At 46.5% G+C, this 23,952-nt stretch overlaps 1 protein-coding gene and 2 long non-coding RNA genes across 10 annotated transcripts in view; 1 reads left to right on the top strand and 2 right to left on the bottom strand.

The window, feature by feature from the left end:
* LOC141725711 (serine/threonine-protein kinase PAK 3-like) overlaps positions 1–14,765 on the bottom strand; it is a 71,388-nt gene extending 56,623 nt beyond the window's left edge. For 5 of the 8 annotated variants that reach the window (XR_012577415.1, XR_012577413.1, XM_074529739.1 and 2 more), the window contains exon 1: positions 13,673–14,763. The gene's annotated coding sequence lies outside the window, so the exon portion shown is untranslated. Of the gene's footprint in view, positions 1–13,656 lie in introns of all 8 variants that reach the window. The other 3 variants (XM_074529741.1, XM_074529738.1, XR_012577414.1) reach the window with 2 other exon arrangements.
* A 2,862-nt stretch (positions 14,766–17,627) lies between these two features.
* LOC141725536 (uncharacterized) lies at positions 17,628–22,513 on the bottom strand. The gene is made up of 2 exons (XR_012577339.1): positions 22,401–22,513; positions 17,628–22,007 (listed from the first exon to the last, which is right to left on the bottom strand). It is a non-coding gene; the product is annotated as an uncharacterized LOC141725536 (long non-coding RNA).
* Positions 22,514–22,821: 308 nt separating this feature from the next.
* Positions 22,822–23,780, top strand: LOC141725535 (uncharacterized). The gene is made up of 2 exons (XR_012577338.1): positions 22,822–23,110; positions 23,262–23,780. It is a non-coding gene; the product is annotated as an uncharacterized LOC141725535 (long non-coding RNA).
* The last annotated feature ends 172 nt before the right edge of the window (positions 23,781–23,952 follow it).

Consider the following 23,952-nt stretch of genomic DNA (forward strand, 5'->3'; position numbering starts at 1 on the left):
ATCCCCTCTTCTCTGAAATGAAAAGTATAAAAACATTCCCTTGACTAAGACCAAAAATCATGATGTGCTCTTTGGAATCTCCTTCCTGAAGACAACTCCAAACTGACTCCAATCACTGCACAAACCCTGGAGACTCAAAGACAATGGAAGGGAGACAAAGAGCTCCTGAGGCCTTTCTGTATTTAATCAGCCCCACGCTGGATTTGGGGCTGGGTCCAGGAGCCTCAGGCACGCAGAGAAGGATGGAGAAGCTGCTCAAGGAGGCAGCAGCAAAACTCCAAGTGCCTTGGAGCACGGCTGGGCCCCAGTGAGGGCAGGGAGTGCCAAAGGCTGCCCAGGGCCTGGTGAGAGCAGATCCTTGAGGCCAAGATTGCAGGGAGCCCAAGGCTCTGAGCAGGGAACTGCAATGCTGAGCAAGGCCTGGCTTGGCTGGGTTTTCTCTTCTTTCAAGAGTCTCTGGGTAGACACTGTTGGTTTCAGGTCCGTGGTCCCTGTACTGCTCTTGGCCTGCTCTTGTTAGGGTGACAAAGGCAAAAAGCTCTGACGATGGTCCTGATGTTGTCTTATGTGTTCTGTTGTTAGAGGTGTTATTTTAATTCTTTATTTGCACTGTGGCTTGTTGTTCTAGGGGTTTTTATTAGGTCACTCTTTTCTGCTAGGTCTTATGGGATTTTCATATTTGGTTATTATGACATCATCCTCTTCTTTATGGTGTTGGGTTGTTTGCCATCTTAGATGAGAGTGGCAGTGATAGTAAAAGGTTTTAAAATCATAAAATTCAGGGAATTAGAAAGAAGCTAGACTTAGTGGGGCCCTGGAAAAATGTTAAAAATAGACTCTGAAAATGTGAGGCTTTGTGTTTTGCCAGATCATGTGAAATTGCACCTGCATAAGGAGTATATGATAAATTATATACTTGTTAGATGTCATGATTGTTTAGAAATTAAATACAATTATTGTATTATCCTAAGAAGAATAATGAGAAACTATGTTAGAAGTTTGAGGAGGGGGTCACGAGGAGCCCATGCTTGGATAAAATCTATGTATACAATAGAACAATATATGTTTAATAATTAACTTGAAAGTTATATAACGATAGAATATAAAAACATTTTCATCACAAATGCATGTTGGAGACAGATTTGGGTTTGCACCCCTGACACCCAGAGCTCTTCAATAAAAGCACCTGCATAGAATCATTCTCGTGATTATGTGCTTCTGAACACTAACAGGAGCAGTGAGGGTAACACCTGACAGTGAGGGGATTTACATAATTATAAATCCTTTAACTAGCATTGGAACTTAACTATTAAACATTCAACAAACAATCTATGACTAACATTGGAACTTTATATTAACTCCTTTAACAGTGAACTTTATATCAACTCCTTTAACAATGTATTCTCTACAATTTCCCCCTCTAATTGTTCGATTGTGCTCAAGCATGCATCAATTAGCAATTACTTCTTCTTGAAAGTACAGTTTTTAATATTGGTTGTAAATTTGCTTGGCATCTGGACGTTCTTAATCATTCATTATCATGATTACTTTTACTTCTTTCTTATTAAGCTCTTTTGGTATCATTACACTTGCTTGTACAGCAGATGTTACAACTTGGATTATACTGGGGAGCATGTAAGGTAGGAGGATTAAACTAGCAATTTCACATAAGATGAAAAAGGCTATTTTTTTCCACCAGTTTCCTTTTAATGACCAGAAATGGACCCACCAGCTGGTATCGAATGTAGGGGTCCACTCTTGTGTTCCAACATAAACTAACTTCCAGATTTCCTTTGAGATATTTCTAATTACTTCACTGCAGTCATCTATTTCTAAGCAGCACTCGAGGAGTAATATTTTTCACATGTGCTTCCTTCATGGGCTAGTAAATTATCTACTGCTAGTCTGATCTGATACACCACAGTTCTAGTCTGGGACAGTTGGTCATTTATGTGGTCTAAAGCTAGACAGGCTCGGTTCGATCCCATCTCCAATACTGCTTGTAATCTTAGAATCCCGATTTAACCCCGTATAAATCGGGGTGCGGTGTCCCCAGGACCCATCTTGAGCCCAGGTCGCCGGTCCATAAGTGGAAATTATTTCCCGGGGGGTCCATACTGTGTTTTTCTGTGTCTGTGTTCTTCCAATTTCAATTAATTTTCTTTTTGGTCAGCTAGATTTGTTCAAATCATCATAGACTGGGACCCCTAGGTTTGATCCAGACTCTTTTGGGAGTAAGAGAAATGACGGTTTAATAATTCCGATAGTGCAAGCGCTGCTCCACTCCCCGGGTAATTCAGTGTAAGCCACATTCCCACATATCCAAACCAGGTTTTCTGGAGCTTTCCAAGAAGCATCACTGATAGTCATTGTAAATTCCCAGTACTTGGATATTTCTCTAAATCCCCAGAATGGATTTATTCCTTTTATTCCTTCATTTATTCCTTTTCCAGTACACTCATGGAATTTATCACCTTCTCGGTAGACACACCCCGTTTCTTTCTTCCCAATGGACCAGTATTTAATTTATTATTTAAATAAATTAATAATATTGTTGTTTATAATTTAATAATTAATATTTCGTTAAAATAATAAAATAATTTATTATTTATTAAATAATAATATTTTAATAAGTTAATATTATTTATTGGTTTAATATTAATAAGAAATATTTTAATAAATTAATAATATAATTTATTATTTAATAAATATTGTTTTATAAATTAATGATGTCATTATTTATTATTTAATACAAATAATATTTATTTATCCAGTATATAAATAATAAATTTTACTTCCAGTATTTATTGGGTTCTCTAGGGACTTACCCAGCTACTGGATGTTTTATTTTTAAATATCTCTTCCAGGACATTTCTCCTTCTGGGGTTTTATAAATTTGTACATTTTATAAATTTTCCCTTTCCTAGATATTCACTGCTCTTCTCCAATTGTTTTTTACTTTAATTCCCACAATTCTTTTCCTTTTTGTCCAATAGTTGGTACTTTTTGTCTTGTTTTTGTCCATTTTAAGATACCTATTGGTCTTAAGCTGATCCCTTCCCAAGGCCAGACTTCAACCATGTGTGTATTTCCACAGATCCAGCAATTAGTTAAATTCAACTCTTTACTGATCTTTTCCACTAAATCTATGAAGAAGTTTTTCCAACGAGATGTTTCTAGGTCTTCTTTCTCATTTATTGATGTTGTTTCTTCTTTCTCTTTTATTAAGTCTGCTGTGCCTTTTTGATTGGTCTTATGTTCAAAGCACAGCCAAGCATCTCCTACAGGACACTCCCCAGGCAGTCGTTGCTGATAAGTGGCTATATTTTGTGAAATCCAATAAGTCTTCCCTTCCTCTTGACAGGTTTCTAACAGAGAGAGGTTGGCACAGTTTAAGTTTAAATTTGTACGTACTCGTATTAAAGATCCAATTTCTTCCCCTCTGTAAAGGGGGTAGTTACATTTAGCACATGGGCTCTTCTGACTTCCCAGCGTGATGTTAAACAAGATCAGTAAGAGCATTCCCAGGAGTCTGGTATGAGGCATTCCCCTAGACTCTACAACTTCTGAGCTGCACCCAGTGATTGGAGTGGCTGTTTTTAGACAGACTGTAGACTCACCCAGCCTTGCCTCCTGGTTATGCTTTTCTCCTACAGAAGAGCTCATTGGTTTTAGTACAGAGTTTTTATTCTCTCAGTGTCAACACATTTGACTTTTCTTTACTAAATTATTTTTGTCCTGATGGATGTTTTATAGGAGATTGCTTTGTACACTAAGATTGGAGTTAACTGGGCTATTTAAACTTTTTCACACAAAAACATGACCTAAAAACCTTGAACTCAATGGTCAGATGATTTTAAGAATTTTGGGCATCCAAATTGATAGGAAAAATACTCCAAACACATAGCAAGGTAGTTACTCTTATGCCTAATCCTACACAATCACAATATACGCTGAAACAAACAAAGGCTCCAACACAAACTAAAAACTGTACGTTCATTAATAAACACTAACTAATAATAAACACAAGAGGAAAGTATCTACTTTTCCAACTCAAAAGTAAAATATAAATAACATTAGCTGCAATTTTTAACAGTTCTTAAGAAGTTTTGATTATTTAAACAGTTCTTAACAAGTTTTTGACTATAAACACTCTCTAATAGTCTTTAGGAGGTGCTCTCACTTTAGGTCTTGTCTGGAGGGTTAGCTTTAGATTGTCTGAGTGATTAGTCACAGTCCATTCATTACAAGACTTAGTAGGAGATGTGGTTGGTTTTGACTCTTCAGTGGGAGGTGGTACAGGTCCTTTAATCTGGGTTTTATGTGTCCACCCCTTCTCTTGGGTCTGTATGGCTGTATTGGTGGTGAGTAGGACCTGAAAAGGGCCTTCAGACTTAGAGGTTAAAGGTGCAGAGGTCCATGATTTAACTAACACCCAGTTCCCTGGATTGATGTTATGTCCCTTAGTGTCTAAGGGAGAGGCTCAAGGGAGATAGCCCTTTTTCCTAAGATCTTTGAATCTCCTTCCTATGGCCTTTACCTATTTTTGGGTGGCTGTCTCTCCTTCTGGATAAATTCTTGTGCTATACAGGGTTGTCAAGAAGGGGAGTCCTAACATCATTTCATAAGGTGAAGCTCCTATACCTGATTCCAGCCTTGTTCTAATTTGTAACAGTGCTAAGGGCAGACATTTAAGCCAATTCATCTGGGTTTCTGTAACTAATTTAGTTAACCAGTTTTTGATGGTTTTATTCATTCTTTCTGCTCCTCTGGAGCTCTGGGGATGCCAATGGGCTGTACAACCTCCATTTCATTCCCAGGACTTCAACAACTTGTTGTAAGACTTGGGCAGCAAAATGTGTACCTCGGTCAGAATCGACATTATTTATCAACCCATATTGGGAAATGATGTTTTCTAGGATTGCTTTTCTGGCTACTTGGGCTGTCTGTCTTTTGGTCAGGAACACCTCTACCCAATGGGTGAGGTCATCCACGGTCACTAATAACTGTCTGTATCCCTGAACAAGGGACATTTCTGTGATGTCTACCTGCACAGTTTGGAATGGCTGCAAGGCCAACTCACTTCCCCCAGATCAGATACTACTCTTCTCATTACTTTCTGATTAATTTGTTGGCAAGTTAAACATCCCTTGGTAACTGCCTTTGCTATGGTATGTACTCCCATGCACATATGATCCCTTGGAAAGTGGTCACATAATCCTTGTATTCCCCAATGGGTCAACTCATATAACTCTGTCATCACCTTTCGGGCTGGAGCTTTATTTAAAATTTGCTGTCCATCAGGTGTCCACCATTCTCCATTTTCTTTTTGCTGTCCTCTCCTCTTTTCTAACTCTCTTAATTCTTTCTCATCAAAGATGGATCTTTCCTCTTTTCTTTCTCTACTAGGTGTTCCCTCTATCTTAAGAATTTTAACTGGACTTTCTTGTTCCAAAGCTACTTCTTTCACTACTTGATCGCTAATCAATTTCCCTTTATTTCCAGGGTGTCTCCTTTTTGATGTCCTTTTATGTGAACTTTGGCTATCTCAATCGGTTTCCTTAGGGACTCTAGTACTAATTTTCTTAGCTCTTCATGTATTAAATTTTTGCCTTAAGAATTTAGGTACCCCTGTTCTTCCCATGTTTCTCCGAATGTATGGGCAATCCCAAATGCATACCAGGAGTGGGTATAGATTGTTCCTTTATCTTTTTCTAGTAAATCTAGTTCTCTCTTCAGGGCACAGATTTCACAGCACTGGGCAGACCAATTTGAGGGTAGCTTTCCCATTTCCTCAACTTGCATGTTCTGCCCATCTATGGTTGCATACCCTGAGACCTGTTTACTGGCTACCATTCATAATGATCCATCTGTAAATAAAATTCTCCCATATGGGAGGGGCCCATCTTCTAAATCTTCTCTCACTTTAGTCTGCATTTCAATAATTTCTAAACAGTCATGCTCCAGGTCTGTTAACAGCTCTCCCATGAGGAACTGGGCTGGATTTAAACATTTTGAAGTGACTAATTGGAGGCCCTTGGTATTTATTAAGATTACTTCATACTTTTGTATTTGGGCGACAGTTAGCCACTGAGGGGCCTTGTGACTTAAAACATCTTTCACATTGTGTGGGGTATGAACCTGGATCTTCCCCTTTCAGGTTAGTTTCTGTGTGTCTTCTATTGGGGGGGCTGTTACCTCTATCACTTGCACACAGGCTGGCCACCCTCTGGCTACTGGATCTGGTAACTTGGAGAGATATGCGACTGGCTTCCTGCATCCTCCCCAATCCCGTGTAAGGTCAAAGATCTTTTTAAGGTCTGGTAGGCTCAGTACAGGGGCAGAGGACAATTTAGTTTTCAGATTCCAAAGCTGTTCCTCATCATTTGAGGTCCAGATAACAGGCTCTGATTCTGTCAATTTGTCATATGGAAATTTAACGCTTTTAGTGATTTTATACTGAACAAGCCATAATCTTCAATACTCAAACAAACCTAATAATTTTCTAACATCTCTTTTGGTCTTTGGGGCAGGGATGGACAGAATTCCCAAAATTCAGGAGGCCACGAAAGGCTTAGACAAAATGAAAATGATTCACTATTTTATGGAAGTCTGGCCTAAGTTAAACCTGCAGGGGGAGTGGCCATGGTATGGGACAAGAGATCCATGGATGTGTTCCCAATTAAACCAACACCTGAAAACCCGAGAAAGTCCCAATCTTGAGCAGTTAACATATGCTGCATGTTGGCAGAGGGATACCACTGGCAATGTTATAAAAATCTGTAAACTACAAAAACAGGAGGAAAAGAATGAGGGGAGAGAAGAGGTTAGTTGTTAAGTGGGACTCCCTTGATTACTTACCTCCTCCTCCATTCCCTCCTATTTACCTGGCAAGGCCCCAGGCTCCTCTCCCAGATCCGATTTTACCTCTGGCCTCTCCATCCCCAGAATCAGCAGCCGCTCTGATCCCATTACCACCTCCAATTAACACTCCTATGGTTATTACTCCTACCCTAACCTCAACTCCCTTACCTGCTCCAAACACTACTGTGTCCCACCTCCGTCTAATCCAGTTATTTCTCCAGTCTCCCCCTCAACCTTTTCAACTGTCTCTCCAGCCCCACCTCCAGTGTCCCTTCCTACGGGTTCAGTTTCTTCCCCTTTACCTACTGCTGTACCATTACCCCCTCCTAACTGGGAGGTGAGCACCTCCATCTCTAACCCAGTTAGTATAAGTCAACTAGCCCCACTCCTCCTGTTTCTTCCCAGAAGGGTAACCTTACGGAGGGACCTTACTGTAACACAAGATCAAAAGCTTCTAAAGTGGAGAAGCTTTTTCCTCTTAGAGAAGTCCCCTTGGGTGGGATACGTAGGGGACTTGGGTTTGTGAATGCCCCATTAACAGCCACTGAAATTTGAGGCTTTAAAAAGGAGTTAGGGGAGTTAGTGGAGGATCTGGTAGGTATATCGAACCAAGTAAATCTATTTCTAGGCCTTAACATTTACACCTGGGGAGAGCTGGACTCTATTTTTAAAATTTTGTTCAGTGCTGAAGAAGTGAGGATGATCAGGGCCACAGGAATGCGGATCTGGGAGTGAGAAAATCGTTCAGGAGATCCCAGTGACCAGAAATTACCCTCACAGGTCCCTGAGTGGAACCCTAATGAAGAGGAAGATAGAATGAACATGGAAGAGTATAGGTCTCTGATGGTTAGAGGAATAAAGGAATCAGTTCCCCAAAGTAATAACACAAAACTAGCTTTTGACAGCATGCAAGAAAAGGACGAAACCCCAGCTACTTGGCTTAATAGATTAAAGAGGAACTTCCAATTATATTCCAATATAAATCCTGATAGCTCGGAAGGCTAAGTACTTCTAAAAGTGCAATTTGTTACAAAATCGTGGCTGGACATATGGAGAAAGTTAGAGAAAATGGATGACTGGCAGGAGAAGGGAATAAATGAACTGTTAAAGGAAGCTTTAAGGATATATTTAAGGAGAGAAGAAGAGAAAACTAAAGCTAAAGCTAGAATCATGGTAGTTGTAGCCAGGGAAAGTCTAGGGGAAACCAGAGATCAGCAGGGACAACCATCGAGAATCAGTGAAAATGGATGAAAGTCCTCCTTTGAAACACCCAAAGATAAACCTTATACTACCTCCATGGGTGGATACAAACAAGAGACCAGGGGCACCACTGAGTGGCAGGAAATGTTATTACTGTGGAGAGATAGGACACATAAGAAGGGATTGCAATAAACTCTTTTTGGATGAGGCAATGCTAAAAGAACAAGAGGCTCTTGAGAGACTCCTGAGGGATGACAACAAGGGGTGTCAGGGGCTTTACATTTTAGGGGACCCAATGTATCATCAAGAAGAGCCTCTGGTAAACTTTGAAGTTGGTCCCTAAAGTGAGGAATTTGAATTTTTAGTTGATACCGGAGCAGATAGATCAAGTATAACGGAATTACCCGCAGGAGTGACAACTGGGAGAAAGGTCTGTGAGGTGATGGGAGCAGAGGGAAAATCATTTAGAGCCTCCATAGCTGAAAACGTAGAAATTAAAGGAAACAGAAGGCAGTGTGTGGCTGATTTTATCTATTTACCTAATCTAGAAAGTAATTTACTAGGAAAGGACCTACAGGTCCAATTAGGAGTGGGGATTATCCCAAAGGATGGGAGAATGATAGTCCAGATCATGAAACTGACATCAGGAGATACAGAGCAGATAAACCCAGAGGTTTGGGCAGGACCAGGAAAGAGGGACTATCTAGACATCCCACCAATAAGAATCGAAATGCAAAAAGGAATTCCTCCCATTCAAGTAAAGCAATACCCAAGGTCTATTGAGGGAAAAAAGGGACTGACCCCTGTGATTGAGCAGCTATTAGAGGAAGGTATCCTCGAGCCGTGTATGTCTCCCCACAACACCCCTATTTTAGCAATCAAGAAGGCAGATGGAAAATACTAATTGGTCCAAGACTTAATGAAAAAAAAAAGAGAACTTTAACCAGGCATCCAGTAGTCCCAAATCCCTACACCCTCTTGAGTCAGATCCCAAGGGAGCATGCCTCATTTACTATTATAGATTTAAAAGATGCATTTTGGGCATGTCCTCTTGCTGAGGAATGTAGGGATTGGTTCATGTTTGAGTGGGAACATCCAGAGAAGAGGAGGAAACAACAATTAAGGTGGACGCGCCTACCCCAAGGATTTACCAAGTCCCCAAATCTCTTTGGGCAAGCCTTAGAAGGGCTTTTAGAACAATTCAACCCTGAGAGCAAAGTACAAATTCTACAATATGTAGATGACTTATTAGTATCTATAGAGGAACAGAATAATGTCAGGGCAACAAGTGTACACCTTTTAAATTTCCTAAGAGCAAAGGGTTTAAAAGTATCTCAGAATAAATTGCAATTTGTGGAAGCACAAGTTACTTATCTGGGACACATAATTGGGAAAGGATATAAGAAATTCAGTCCTGAAAGAATTTCAGGCATACTATCCATACCAGCACCAAAAATTAAGAGAGATGTCAGAAAACTATTAGGCTTATTTGGGTACTGTAAGTTATGGTTAGACCAATATACACAAAGTGTAAAATTTTTATGTGACAAATTAGTAAACGCTGACCCAATAGAATGGAGAATTGAGGATGATGAAAAACTAAATAATTTGAAAGATAAACAATCCTCAGCACCTGTCCTAAGTTTGCCCAATCTGAAAAAAGAATTTGACCTATTTGTAAATACCGAAAAAGGAATTGCTTATGGGATGGTAGCCCAAGAGTGGGGAGGGTGTAAGAAACCAATTGCTTACATCTCCAAACTGCTAGACCCAGGAGCTAGGGGCTGGCCCGCCTGTATTCAAGCAGTTGCTGCAGCAACCACCTTAATTGAAGAGACTCAAAAACTCACCCTGCAATGTAAAATAAGAATCCTACACCACATGATCTAAAAGCAATTTTAAGGCCAAAGAGCCCAGAAGTGGCTTACTGACTCCAGAGTATTAAAGTATGAAATAATCTTAACAGATGCTGATAACCTAGAGCTGGTAACCTCTAAAACTCTAAATCCAGTGCAGTTTCTCTCTGGAGAGCCATTATTAGAACTAGAGCATAACTGCTTGGAACTAGTGGACTTTCAGACCAAAGTTAGGGAAGACCTAGAAAAGCTACCTCTACCTTATGGAAGAAAATTATTTACTGATGGGTCTTCGAGAGTAGTGAAGGGGAAAAGGATGTCTGGATATGCAATAATTGAAACTACAGAAAAGGAAGACATGACATTTACCGAGAAGGGCAAACTGCCTTCTAGTTGGTCAGCTCAGTGTTGTGAAATCTATGCCTTAAAGAGGGGACTTGACTTATTGGAAGGGGACCAAGGGACAATTTACACTGACTCACGGTATGCCTTTGGAATCGTTCATACATTTGGAAAGATTTGGGAGGAACGTGGGTATCTGAACTCCAAAGGAAAAAACTAAGTGCACACAGAACTGATAAGATCAATATTAGAATCTCTACCTAAACCTGCAGAGATGGCAGTGGTACATGTTAAGGGACATCAGAAAGGGAATACCATCGAGGAAAAAGGGAATCAGTTAGCTGACCAAATGGCTAAGGAGGCAGCATTAGACCCAGGGGAGCCAGTGAAATTACTCAGGTTAAACAAAGTGTTAGGCAAAGAAAGGAAAGGAAAACTAGTATTCAGTGAGAAAGAACTAAAAGCAATAAAAAATTTAAAAATGCATTGGGGGAACCAAGGGGAGTGGTTGACACCAGATGGGCATAAATTTTTAAATAAAGCCCTAGCCCAGAAAATGTTAACAGAGATACATGAATAAACCCATTGGGGGTCCAAGGGGTATGTGACAACTATTTAAGAGAAAACTTATGTATTGGAATACATAAGTTAGCAAAAGCAGTAACTCAGGGGTGCTTAATTTGCCAAAAACTAAATCAAAAAGTGATGAGGCAGATCATACGACGGGGAAGAGAATTAGCCCAAAGACCATTCCAAAACATTCAAATAGACTGCACTGAAATGCCCCCTGTACAGAGTTGCAAACACTTATTGGTAATAGTTGACCACCTTACTCATTGGGTAGAAGCCTTTCCAACTAGAAAAGAGCCCGGAAAAGCGGAAATAGTAACCAAGATTATCTTAGAATTCTAACATCAATCCCCGATACGAGTTGGTGAACAATATTGATTCAGATAGGGGACCACACTTTATCGCACAAGTATTACATAAAATAATTGAGGCTTTAGGAATAAAACAGAGATTACATACCCCATGGCATCCTTGGAGCTCTGGGAGGGTAGAAAGAATGAATAAAATCCTCACAAATATATTAGCAAAATTAATTGCAGAAACGTAGATGAACTGGCTCAAATGTCTACCCCTTGCCCTTTTAAGGATCAGGACAGGACCCTGATCAGATATAGGGGTTTTGCCCTATGAAATGATGTTTGGACTCCCATTTTTAATGACTCCTTATAGTAGTGGGGACTATTTAGAAGGGGAAACAGCTGCCCGAAAGTAAATAGAAACCATTGGAAAGACTCTAGAGAGTCTGAGAAAAAGAGGATATCTTCCCCAAACTTCCCCCCTTGATACAGATGTGCACCAAATAAGTCCAGGAGATTGGGTACTAATGAAGACATGGAGCATATACCCCATTAACTAGTTGAAAGAATTAGTAATGAACTAAATCTAACCAACTGCTGGGTCTGTGGGAGTACTAAAATGACAGAGATTTGGCCATGGGAGGGGATTAGTTTAGGACCATTAGAAATTCTAAGGTGGGAACAATCAGGACAGAAACCTCACATTTTAGGACAAAGAAGGAAAGAACAATGGGACTTAAAATCTAAAGTAATTGGGGAAGAATGCATAATAAGGGCAGGGAAGAGATATAATACCCCAGAGGAAAAGATGGCATGCAAGAGTATCTAAAGATTGAAGTCTTAAATGCTAGATGGATTCCTCAAGAGCCAAATCAATACTGGTCCATTGGGAAAAAGGAAAAGGGGTGTGTTTATCATGAAGGGTGTAGGCTGCACAAATGTGCAGAAAAAGGGGTAAACCCCTTCTGGAGAATAAGACAAATATATAAATACTGGGAATACCCTTGGGAAGTCCAAGACATCTTTTGGAAAGCCCCCGATCATCTATTTTGGATTTGTCGCAACACAGCCTATACTACTCTTCCAGGAGACTGGATGGGTAGCTGCACTATAGGCGTCATCAAACCTGCTTTCTTTCTATTGCCGAAGGAATCAGGGTCAAGTTTAGGGGTTCCATTGTATGACAATTTGAGAAAGACTAACCGGAAAAAGAGGAATATAATTGACCTGGGGGGCAAACAAACCTGGAAGGGAAAAATCTGGACACCGGAAGAGTTAATTAACACGTATGGGCCTGCAGCTTGGGCCCAGGATGGATCCTGGGGATATCGTACTCCAATTTACATGCTCAATAGGATCATTCGACTCCAGGCAGTACTGGAAGTAGTCTCCAACAGAACATCACTTGTCCTTGACAATATTAATTACCAATTGGCCCAAACTAGATCTGTCATCTACCAAATTTGACTTGCAGTTGATTACTTATTAGCTGATGAGAGAGGGATATGTGGAAAATTTAATTCGTCAGAGTGCTGCCTGGAAATCGATGATAGAAGTGAGGTAATAAGAAACATCTCAACAGAAATACGAAAAATAGCATATGTGGGAAATCAGGAGTGGACTCCCCTAATGGACACCAGCTGGTGGGATGATTTTTGGTCTTTTAAAAGGAAATGGTGGAAGAAAGTAATCTTTATAATAGTGGCAGCATTAGTAAGTTTAATATTCTTACCTTGCCTACTCCCATGTTTAATTAGGATTATATCATCTACAATTCAGGCTAGTACACAGGTTTCAGAAACAACTGCTCAAGCCAAAACTAAAATAATGATGATTGAAAGTCAAGAAGGAGAACATAAAACAGCTAAAAAGTTTAGGACCGGTATCAGAAGTTATGAAAGTTTTATGTCCAAGAAACAGAAATTACAAATTGATATGGGCTTAAACCCAATAAAAAAGAAAGAGGGGGGATATTGTGAGGAATGAAATCCTGGAGATGAGAGCTCTTTTTCAGAGTTGCTGTTAATGAAGTTGATAAGGTCTTAATTTGAAGTGTTGGTCTGTTGTTAAACATTGAATGTTAGAGTTCTAGGACTTGCCATCAGTTGCCATTGTTAAATGTTGCTATTTTACCCTGTATTTGCATCCCTCCTCATCATAGTCTGTATTAGTACCCCGTGTTAGTCTGTTGTTAAACCAGGAAGGTTAGAATTCTAAGACTTGCCTTTAGTTGTCGCTGTTCGATGTTACTATTTTACCTTGTATTTGTATCTCTCCCCGTCATACTCTGTATTTGTTCCCCTTTCCGTCTCACCCCGGATTTGTATCCATTCCCCTCGAGAACCACTTCCCTGCTCCCCTGCTCCCAGGAGGACTCGCGCCCGGACTGAATTCAAATGAGAGGCTGTGGGAACTAAATGAACCCTCTCAAAACAACAAACCAGCACGTAAACTTTGACTTTAACCCACCAGAACCACATTAAGTCACCCACTCTTGACCACAGCCGGATCCCGTCCTGTCACCATACCTTGGAGAGTACCCACCTTAGAGGATACTGTTGGACTACGAACCAACGTTTGTCTTCCCAAGGACTATCATGAGGATAGAAGCCCCAGCTCTGCCGAGAGACAAAGCTGTTCTCCTTCTTTTTAGCGTCGTCTCGTCCAGTGGGAGCAGTGGCGGGTTCCTCAGCCAGCGCTGTCTATAAAAACGTCTTTTTTAAAAGTGCTGGTGTCCTGGTCCTATTTATAACATTGGAGTCTTTTTGTCATCTTTTTTATCATCTTTTGCAATGAAAAGGTCAAGGGAGGTACTTTGGGGTCCCAGGAGACATTTTTGGGGCACATTTGGGGCCGTTTTGGGTCGGGGAGGGAATTCAGAGAGAACTTGAGGGTCTGGAGGACACTTGCAGGAGCCGCGACACTTGGACAGGCACTCAGGGATTCCGAGGGACAGTTCGGGGTCCGGGGCAGCACTTGGGGGTCCAGGGGGGCCCTTGGAGGTCAGGGAGGGGAATTTGGGGCCTTTCGGGGTCCGGGCGGGCCCTTGGGGGGCTCTGACGGGGATCTCGAGGCGCGAGGGTTGCAGGGAGTTGTAGGCGACGGTCTAATACGGTTAAACGGGGCCGCGGAGCCTCAGGGGAGTTCGAGACGCAGCTGCAATGCCTCTCGGTGGAAGCGCGGGGCAGGACGGCAGATGAAGTCCCGGCTGGAACAACACTGGACATGCGCTGCGGAGCATGATGGGAGCCGTAGTCCCGGAAGTGGCTCCAACGCTTTGTTTGGTAGTCCGGGAAGGCTTTTGGGGGAGCCTCCTGCGTCCGAGCCGCGACTTGAGATCCTCGGGGAAACGTAAGCGGTTCGAGAGAACTTGCGGGGAGTTCGAGGACCTCTAACAAGGCTCTTTAGGGTGCGGGACACGGCAGCAGTTTTAGGCGCGGGACTGTTCTGAGGGGCTCTGGGGCCGCGGGGGAGGAGAGGAGATGAATTCCCAGACGTGGCTGTACCGGGCATCTGTGGGGTCGGGAGCACTCAGGGGATCCGGGGACGCTTTTGGGGAATCCCGAAGGGGCGCTGAGGTAGCACTGCGGGATACTGGAGGGTCTAGCGGACAGTTCAGGCAAAAAGGGGTGGTGGATCCCGGATGTTCTGTGGAGCGCGGGGCATGACGGGAGTTGTAGTCCCGGCTCCAATAGGGCTGAATCGGACCGCGGGGCATGACGGGAGTTGTGGCTACCGTAGGCACCGTCCCCGAGTCTCCGATCTCTGGCGCTGATTGACTTCGAGTGATGACGGGCGGGAGTCTCGGCAAATGGGACGTGGCAAAGGCGGGAACAGCCCATTCAACTTCTCCAGTCCCTCCCAGTACTGACCAGTTCATTCCCAGTATAGCTCGGTTCATCCCAAGTAGAACCCAGTTCAACCCCAGTGCCCCTCCAGTCCCTCCAAGTACAGCCCCGTCTCTCCCAACAACCCTGAGTTTATTCCCAGTCCCTTCCAGTTCCCTCCAGTGGCATCCACAGGATGCCCCAGTGTCCCCAGTCTTCTCTGCAATGGCCCAGAGTCTCCAGTACGCCCCCGTTTGCCCCAGTGTCACTCCCAGTATGTCCCAGTGTCTCTCACAGCGTTCCGAGTGTCCCCAGTATGTCCCAGTCCTCCCCAGTGTTTCCAAGGACAGTTTCATTTCTCACGGTAGCCGTGGCAGCCAAACCCAGCAGTGGGGTCAGTGCAGTGCCCATGGCCACAGCCCCTTGCAGTGCCCAGTGCAGCTTGGGCTGATGATCCACCCTCACAGCTGGCCCAGGGCAGCTCTGCAGTGCCTTTGGTGGCACTTGGGGCTGGCACACACCTGAGCAGTGTGTCTGTTTGCACTGCGGAAACTCAGCAGTTTCAGATGGCTGCAAAAAGTACAAAAAGGGAAAACCCCTCTGAGGCTGGGTGCAGCCAGCTCTGCAAGAACAGCAGGGCCCAGGGCAGAGAGGACAGACAGGATGGGGCTGGGCAATGTGGAGCAAGGTCGTGCACAATGGTCAGAGATCCAGGCACAGCTTCTGTGAGCAGGCCAGAGCTGCTGAGGAGAGACCCTGGGTCAATATCAATCACAGAATGCTGCAATCACCTCTGCTCTTAATAGAAATTTAATAAAATACACCTTTAAAACAGGAATGTATATTTTATTACTGCTCTTTAAAATCTTTCTCCATAACTGGACTAGGAAAACTTTAATGACCCTCTCAGGGCTTTGCTGTTTTTTACATCAGACTCAGTCTTTGAGAGTGTCTTAAAAAAATTTCTAAAGAACTCAAAGGTAAATTTAGACTCCAAATTTTCTTGATGTTTTAATGGGTCCCACTGAGGGACACGACTGCCTGCCTCTGCCTGCCCACACAAAGGCTCCTGCTGGGGGATGTGCTGCACCACAGCCCTGCCCTAGCAGGGAAATTCCTTTCTGTTTGGGTCCTGTCTGGCTCTCCCTATATGCCCTTTGCATTAATTCTTTCTTTCTCTGGCTGTTCTCTATTATGCCAAAAGGATCCAGCATCTCTGAAACCTCCCTTCAGTCCCTCCCAGGGCTCCTCTGCTGTCCTCAGTCTCCACTCCACTGAGCACAGAGCTGCTTTGTGCCTGTACACGAATTTGCTGTTTCAGAGGGTGTCATTTATTCAGGCCTGAGCTCTAGTGAGGGATAACTCCCAACCTCTCAGGGACATGTAATTCTACCATCGTGTTGCTTCTATACAGTCACTAAATGTGAATTACAATTTATCCATTTCCATAAAACCCACCCCAAGTTCCCAGATTCATTCCTTGTTTTCTCTGTCCCTGCACCCATGAACCAGATGTCTTCTCTTCCAACCATCCTTGCTGGGAAAGCAGCCCCTGCATGCCTTGTTCTTGTGCTGAAAGTTCACAGGCAGGGTAAAAATGGAATGAACCCTTTTGGTATCAGCCCCAGGCTATGTGTAGGCAGGCAGAGGCAGGCAGGAGGCAGAGCTGTCAGCAAAGGAAGGGCCCAGCCAGGTGGGGCAGCCGGGGGATGCCAACAGCCTGCAGGGACAGAGGCGCAGGGCAGGGACACCGTAGCACAGCCTGGGCTGCACAGGGCACAGGGATGGGCAGCAGCTGCAAGACAGCCCTGCCAGAGCCACCTTGGGCAGCACTTTGGCCATGGCTGCTGGGCCTGGGCCTGAGGCAGGAGCAGGAGACAAGTGACCCTTGCAGGCCTGGGGCCTCATTGCCTCCTTGTCCCTGCTCAGCAGCCTGGCAGGGGCCGCCCCATGCTCCTGCCCTTGGCATTGCACATCCCCACATGCCAGTGCCCATCCCGGGAAGAGCCCTGAGCAAGGAGGGAGGGACAGGATCTGCCTGGCCAGGGGCTGGGGCTCAGGCCTTGGCCCTTTGCATTCCTCAAACCCATCCAGCTTTGCACAGCACCAGAGACACCTTTGCCTTGTTTGTCCCCAGCTGCCATCCCTGCCTCCAGAGCTCTGCTCTAAGTGGAACCTGGGCACACTTTTCCAGTCGTGTCTCTCAGTGGGACCCATTAAAACTTCAAGAAAATTTGGAGTCTAAATTTAACTTTGTGTTCTTGAGAAGTTTTTTCAAAACACTCTCAAAGACTGAGTCTGATGTAAACAACAGCAAAGCCCTGAGAGGGTCATTAAAGTTTTCCTAGTCCAGTTATGGAGAAAGATTTCAAAGAGCAGTAATAAAATATACATTCCTGTTTTAAAGGTGTATTTTATTAAGTTTCTCCTTAGAGCAGAGGTGATTACAGCATTCTGTGATTGATATTGACCCAGGGTCTCTCCCCAGCAGCTCTGGCCTGCTCCCAGAAGCTGTGCCTGGATATCTGACCCATTGTGGACAACCTTGCTCCACATTGCCCAGCCCCATCCTGTCTGTCCTCACTGCCCTGGGCCCTGCTGTGCTTGCAGAGCTGGCTGCACCCAGCCTCAGAGGGGTTTTCCCTTTTTGTACTTTTTGCAGCCATCTGAAACTGCTGAGTTTCCCCAGTGCAAACAGTGTTGCCTTCTGATACAAGGCAGGCGGCCTGGTTTCAGGAGACAGCACGGTGACCCATTCCCCAGGGTCACTCGGGCCTAAGAAACACGCGGACACCAATATGGTGGAGGATCAAAGGCCTTTATTCTCTCTTCCTGTGGGGTTTTATAGTCTAGGGGGCTTGTACGTCAGGTGGGGGTCTGTCTTTACCATCTATGGTTAGTAGGGGATGGAAAGTTACCTGGGCAAGTGGAAAGTTACTGGAATCCGGTTTGGGGGGCTACATTCCTATGTTAATTTTCTTATCTGAGGGGGCAGGGGCCCTGTCTTCCCGTAACATCACGAGATCTTCCGAACGCCAGGCCCTATCTGCTACATCTCCCCCCCCTTTTTCACAAATGAATGAGGTAGTCATACACTGAAATGAGGTATAAGGTTGTAGTTCGATAAGGAAAACGGGGTTTGGTAAATCTGAGTAAGTTTTCGCCAGTCAAGGTTAGAACTTGTGGCTGGCAGTGTTCCCTGGTTGGATTCGCCGCCCGATGAACAGGATGTTGGCCCGTTCCAGGCGGGCCTGAACGAATGAGACCAGCTTGTTCAGCAGGCAAGGTCCGAAGGTAACCGCTAGAAGCAGCAATGCCAATGGACCTATTAGGGTAGAAATCAGAGTGGTTAGCCATGGTGATTGATTGAACCAGGACTCGAACCAGCCCTGTTGGTCTTCCCTGTCCTTCTGCCTCTGAGCCGGTCTGTTTCGGAGTTCTGCCATGGAGTCTCTCACGACTCCTGTGTGGTCTGCATAGAAGCAGCACTCCTCTCTCAAGGCGGCACACAGGCCCCCTTGCTGCATGAACAGGAGGTCCAGACCTCGCCTGTTCTGCAAGAACACTTCCGAGAGAGAGGAGACTGACTTCTCCAGGAAGGAGATGGATTTCTCGATCCTTTGCAGGTCCTCATCGATGGTCATTTGCAGCTGGGACAGTCCTTGGTGCTGTGTCGCTAGGGCTGAGACACCCGTTGCCGTTCCTGCTGCTCCTAGACCGAGCAGCATTGCGATAGTTACACCTGTTATTATTTCTCTTTTGTGGAGCCGGCTGGGTTCTTCAAAAAGGTGGTACACCTCTTCGTCTGAGTGGTACAGGACTCTAGGAACAATCAGAACTTGGACACAAAAGTCGTTAGAGTCATCAAATTTGGCAAGAGACACACAGGGACTCACTCCAGATCGCTGGCAAACCCACATCCCAGGTGCGGATGGGACTACCCACTTATTGTTTTTCCTGTTAGGCTTGACAACTTTGGTGCAGACGTTGCCTTTCCGCTTAGCTAGGGTTTCATTGCCAAAGCATCTGCCCTGGCCTGTGACTTGGCTCAGGGTGATTCCTTTCTGAGGGGTTTTTCATCTGCACTGGTGAGGGGCATCGGCTGTGGAGTAACTGAAGGGAGTGTTTAAAGCAATTCCTTCATAAAAGGGAGGTTTGACATCGTAGCAAAGCCAGCAGGATTCGGTTAGGTTAGGGTTGGATTCATTCAGGGATATAAAGGTAGCTTCTAACATACGAAGTATCGGGTCTGAGTCCGATCTGGCTGCACGGTCTATCTGAAAGACCTCCGCATGGCCGGTTGGGACTTTGCTAACTCTAGTGGGTAGGGTTTTAGGGTAGGTTGCGTTTTTCTCTTTCGGCACGCTTTTAATCACTTTGTTTGGTCCGACCGCTCGGCTACTGCACCGTAAGCGGGAATGCAAAATTGACCGCTCCCTGTGAGGGCACAGGGCACGAGGGTCTCCTGCCCTCCTGGGGGTCGCCGTGGCTGGGCCGCTGCATCGGGGTGTCTTCCCGCATCTCCTACAGATCCCTCTCGGGCGTGCCCGGAGCGAGGATGCTGCCAGGGAAAGCTGTGCCGGCTGGGGACAGCTCGCTGAGTTGCTGCCTTTCCCCAGAAGCCTGGGCTAACGCGGTCGTCCCGCCACCCCTGTTTAAATAGAATCCGCCCTGCCCCATCAAAAAGCATGCGGCTTATTTGCGTAATATCAAAAGTGAACAGATCATTATTGTTAGAAAGGTCGCCCACAAACGTGGGTACTACAGCTGAATTGACTCCTCTTTCTGAAATCGCTTTGACTTCTCCTGGGTTAACTGGGGTATATGCCCCCCGTTGGTTTCCCTGCGCTCCGGCAACTCCCACCGGGAAAGCGTTCAAGGAGGCTGCCGGTGCTCAGTCCCTACAAGCTGTCTTTGTTTTTCCCCAATCGGTGAGTTTGTGTTGCGACCGTTTCCCGATATTGTTTAAAGCTTTATTAGGTTTCGCTCGAAACAGTATTAATTCTGCTCTCTCGGTTTCCGAGTCCCAGCCGGGCTCGGTCCGACCCCGCTCCTCTCTTCGGGGGTGGTGCCGTTCCTTCTCCCTGCGCTCCCCCCGCCTCCTGCCGGGGGAGGTCCTTGCCCTATAAGGACCTAATTTGAATAGAGCGCTCTGATTGGTCTTCCGCTCCACTGCGGGGGCCGCCCCTTCTCCCCCCTCTCCCGCACATGCGTTCTGGGGCGCGCTGACTGCATTTCCGCCCCCCGTCTCCTTACTTCCGCCCTCACCATGTGTTTCGGCGCCATCTTCAAACCCATACGGCGGCGGGGAGTCGGCGCCGCTCCCGGCGGGGTCGGCCGCGTTCCGCGCCTCCTCTGCCTGTCCCCGGCAGAAGAGCTGCGCGTGCCGCTCTGCCTCCCGCGCTGGGCTGGTGGCTGGCGGGGAAGGGACGGATAGAGAAACTGCGGATTTTTCGGAAGGTTCCGCGGGGGGGCTGGGACCCGGCGGGCTCCGCGAGAGGGTCGGGGGGTCCCATGGGGGCTCCGGGGGGTCCCCTGGGGAGTCTGGGCTCGGGCTCGGGAAGGGGTGGAACGCTCTCGGCCTCGGCATATTCCCGCATTCAATCCGATCGCTCTCAGACACTGTGTGAGTCGCGGCCCCCGCCCCCCGCTTTACTGCAAGAAATAAACGTATATGCGCGACTTTCCACGTCTCCTGTTCTTCTAATGCCTTGCGTAGGGCCTCTTCTCCTTTCCCCCACGCTTTGAGGCTTTTACCATTGCCTGAGGACTTAGTATCCTCTGCTAAGGCGGCAGTGCGCTTCTCCCGCACTTCCGAATATAATATATTTACCGGACGTTCGATCGTCCTGAGCTCTAGGAGCCTTGCAATAGCAAGATTAGAATTCCTGAGCTCACACTTAATTCTACATTCTATCCTAAACTGTGCATGCATATCTGATACGACCTTTGCATAGGATTCCATGTTCCTTGCCGGTCCGGGGACGTCTCCCCCGCTGCAGTCGGACCTGCCGCTGCAGCCGCTGTCTCCCGTCCAGGCGAATTCCCGTTCCCCGGGCGCTGATCGGCTTCCCGGGTTTCGGCACCAGAATGTTGCCTTCTGATACAAGGCAGGCGGCCTGGTTTCAGGAGACAGCACGGTGACCCATTCCCCAGGGTCACTCGGGCCTAAGAAACACGCGGACACCAATATGGTGGAGGATCAAAGGCCTTTATTCTCTCTTCCCGTGGGGTTTTATAGTCTAGGGGGCTTCTACGTCAGGTGGGGGTCTGTCTTTACCATCTATGGTTAGTAGGGGATGGAAAGTTACCTGGGCAAGTGGAAAGTTACTGGAATCCGGTTTGGGGGGCTACATTCCTATGTTAATTTTCTTATCTGAGGGGGCAGGGGCCCTGTCTTCCCGTAACATCACGAGATCTTCCGAACGCCAGGCCCTATCTGCTACAAAACAGACACACTGCTCAGGTGTGTGCCAGCCCCAGGTGCCACCAAAGGCACTGCAGAGCTGCCCTGGGCCAGCTGTGAGGGTGGATCATCAGCCCAAGCTGCACTGGGCCCTGCAAGGGGCTGTGGCCATGGGCACTGCACTGACCCCACTGCTGGGTTTGGCTGCCATGGCTACCGTGAGAAATGAAACTGTCCTTGGAAACACTGGGGAGGACTGGGACATACTGGGGACACTCGGAACGCTGTGAGAGACACTGGGACATACTGGGAGTGACACTGGGGCAAATGGTGGCATACTGGAGACTCTGGGCCATTGCAGAGAAGACTGGGGACACTGGGGCATCCTGTGGATGCCACTGGAGGGAACTGGAAGGGACTGGGAATAAACTCAGGGTTATTGGGAGAGACGAGGCTGTACTGGGAGGGACTGGAGGGGCACTGGGGTTGTACTGGGTTCTACTTGGGATGAACTGGGCTGTACTGGGAGGGACTGGACAGGTGTAATGGGCTGTTCCCGCCTTTGCCACGTCCCATTTGCCGAGACTCCTCCCGATCATCACTCGAAGTCAATCAGCGCCAGAGATCGGAGACTCGGGGACGGTGCCTACGGTAGCCACAACTCCCGTCATGCCCCGCGGTCCGATTCAGCCCTATTGGAGCTGGGACTACAACGCCCGTCATGCCCCGCGCTCCACAGAACATCCGGGATCCACCACCCCTATATGTCCCTTAAGTGTCCCTCAGAACCTCCAGTATCTCCCAGTGCTCCCTCAGCGCCCGTTCGGGACCCCCAAAAGTGTCCCTGGATCCCCTGAGTGTTCCCGACCCCACAGATGCCCGGTACAGCCACGTCTGGGAGTTCATCTCCTCTCCTCCCCCGCGGCCCCAGAGCCCCTCAGAACACAGTCCCGCGCCTAAAACTCCTACCGTGCCCTCCACCCTAAAGAGCCTTGTTAGAGGTCCTCGAACTCCCCGCAAGTTCCCTCGAACCGCTTACGTTTCCCCGAGCATCTCAAGTCGCGGCTCGGACGCAGGAGGCTCCCCCAAAAGCCTTCCCGGACTACCAAACAAAGCGTTGGAGCCACTTCCGGGACTACGGCTCCCATCATGCTCCGCAGCACATGTCCAGTGTTGTTCCAGCCGGGACTTCATCTGCCGTCCTGCCCCGCGCTTCCACCGAGAGGCATTGCAGCTGCGTCTCGAACTCCCCTGAGGCTCCGCGGCCCCGTTTAACCGTATTAGACCGTCGCCTACAACTCCCTGCAACCCTCGCGCCTCGAGATCCCCGTCAGAGCCCCCCAAGGGCCCGCCCGGACCCCGAAAGGCCCCAAATTCCCCTCCCTGACCTCCAAGGGCCCCCCTGGACCCCCAAGTGCTGCCCCAGACCCCGAACAATCTCTCGGAATCCCTGAGTGCCCCTCCAAGTGCCCACCTGGCTCCTGCAAGTGTCCTCCAGACCATCAAGTTTTCTCTGAATTCCCTCCCAGACTCCGAACTGCCCCAAATGTGCCTCAGAAATGTCTCCATGGACCCCAAAGTGGCCTTTTTTACCCTGTCTGTGAAAATGATAAAAAAGATGGCAAAAGGATTTAAAATAGGATTAACTAGCATAAAGGAGATATCAAGAGCCACACTGGACAGTGAATTAATGAAGGGAATCGTGTTACTTAGAACCAATGACCAATACATTTTTGGCTTGCTAAAATGGTATGGCTTTTTTAATATAAACATTCCAATTTGGTAATACAAATATAGAATAATAATACTATAAATAAGAAAAATAATTGTAATTTTTTAAATTCAGTTAATTTTATTTTAAGGGGAGATGAATAATTATTTTTATGTTTTGCGATGTCAGTCTGTAAGAGACGGTCCGAAGATCCCTCATCTGCCTCACAGCCGCTGTCAAGGACGGAGATTAAAGCCCTCCCCAAGGACTGAGACTGAGACCCCTCAAATTCTGACCCAGGGGTGCTGGCCTGACTGGAGCGAGATGTCTGCCATGGGAAGCGGGAGGTTTCCCATAGGAACCAGTCCTGAAACAACGGGCCCCGCTCACTGCTGGCACCGGTTTGTGCTGTTCAGAACTGGACTGTCTGTGCCTGTTCCCAATGGATTTATTCTCCACTGTGCCCTCCATGTGCCGTCCTGCTCCCCTCCCAGTGGTAGATTATAATAGAGCCCTGAGTTAACCAAAGACTTTGAGACTCTCCCCGACATGACCAGACGGAACTGTTGGCTGGACCACGAGGAACCCTCTGTGTGCAGCTATTCCCCCCCTCCTTTTCTCTGTCTCTCTATCCTTTATCCCCATTCTAATCCTTCTGCTGCATCTGCTGTGGGCACTCAATAAAAGGTGCATTTGTTTTGGTTAATACTGAAAGTCCCCTGCTGTGTGTCTTTGCACCCTGAGATCAGTGAAACGAACCATCGTGACCCCCCTTGTACCAGGAGATGGTGAGACGGCCTGATGGGGTTGCTGCCCACAGCGTGTGAACGTGATCTTCTTGGTGGCGACTGCACTGGTTCATCTGCTCTTGCTTTCTGGT

The sequence above is a fragment of the Zonotrichia albicollis genome, chromosome 30, assembly GCF_047830755.1.
Source record: "Zonotrichia albicollis isolate bZonAlb1 chromosome 30, bZonAlb1.hap1, whole genome shotgun sequence".
In the NCBI taxonomy this organism is placed as follows: domain Eukaryota; kingdom Metazoa; phylum Chordata; class Aves; order Passeriformes; family Passerellidae; genus Zonotrichia; species Zonotrichia albicollis.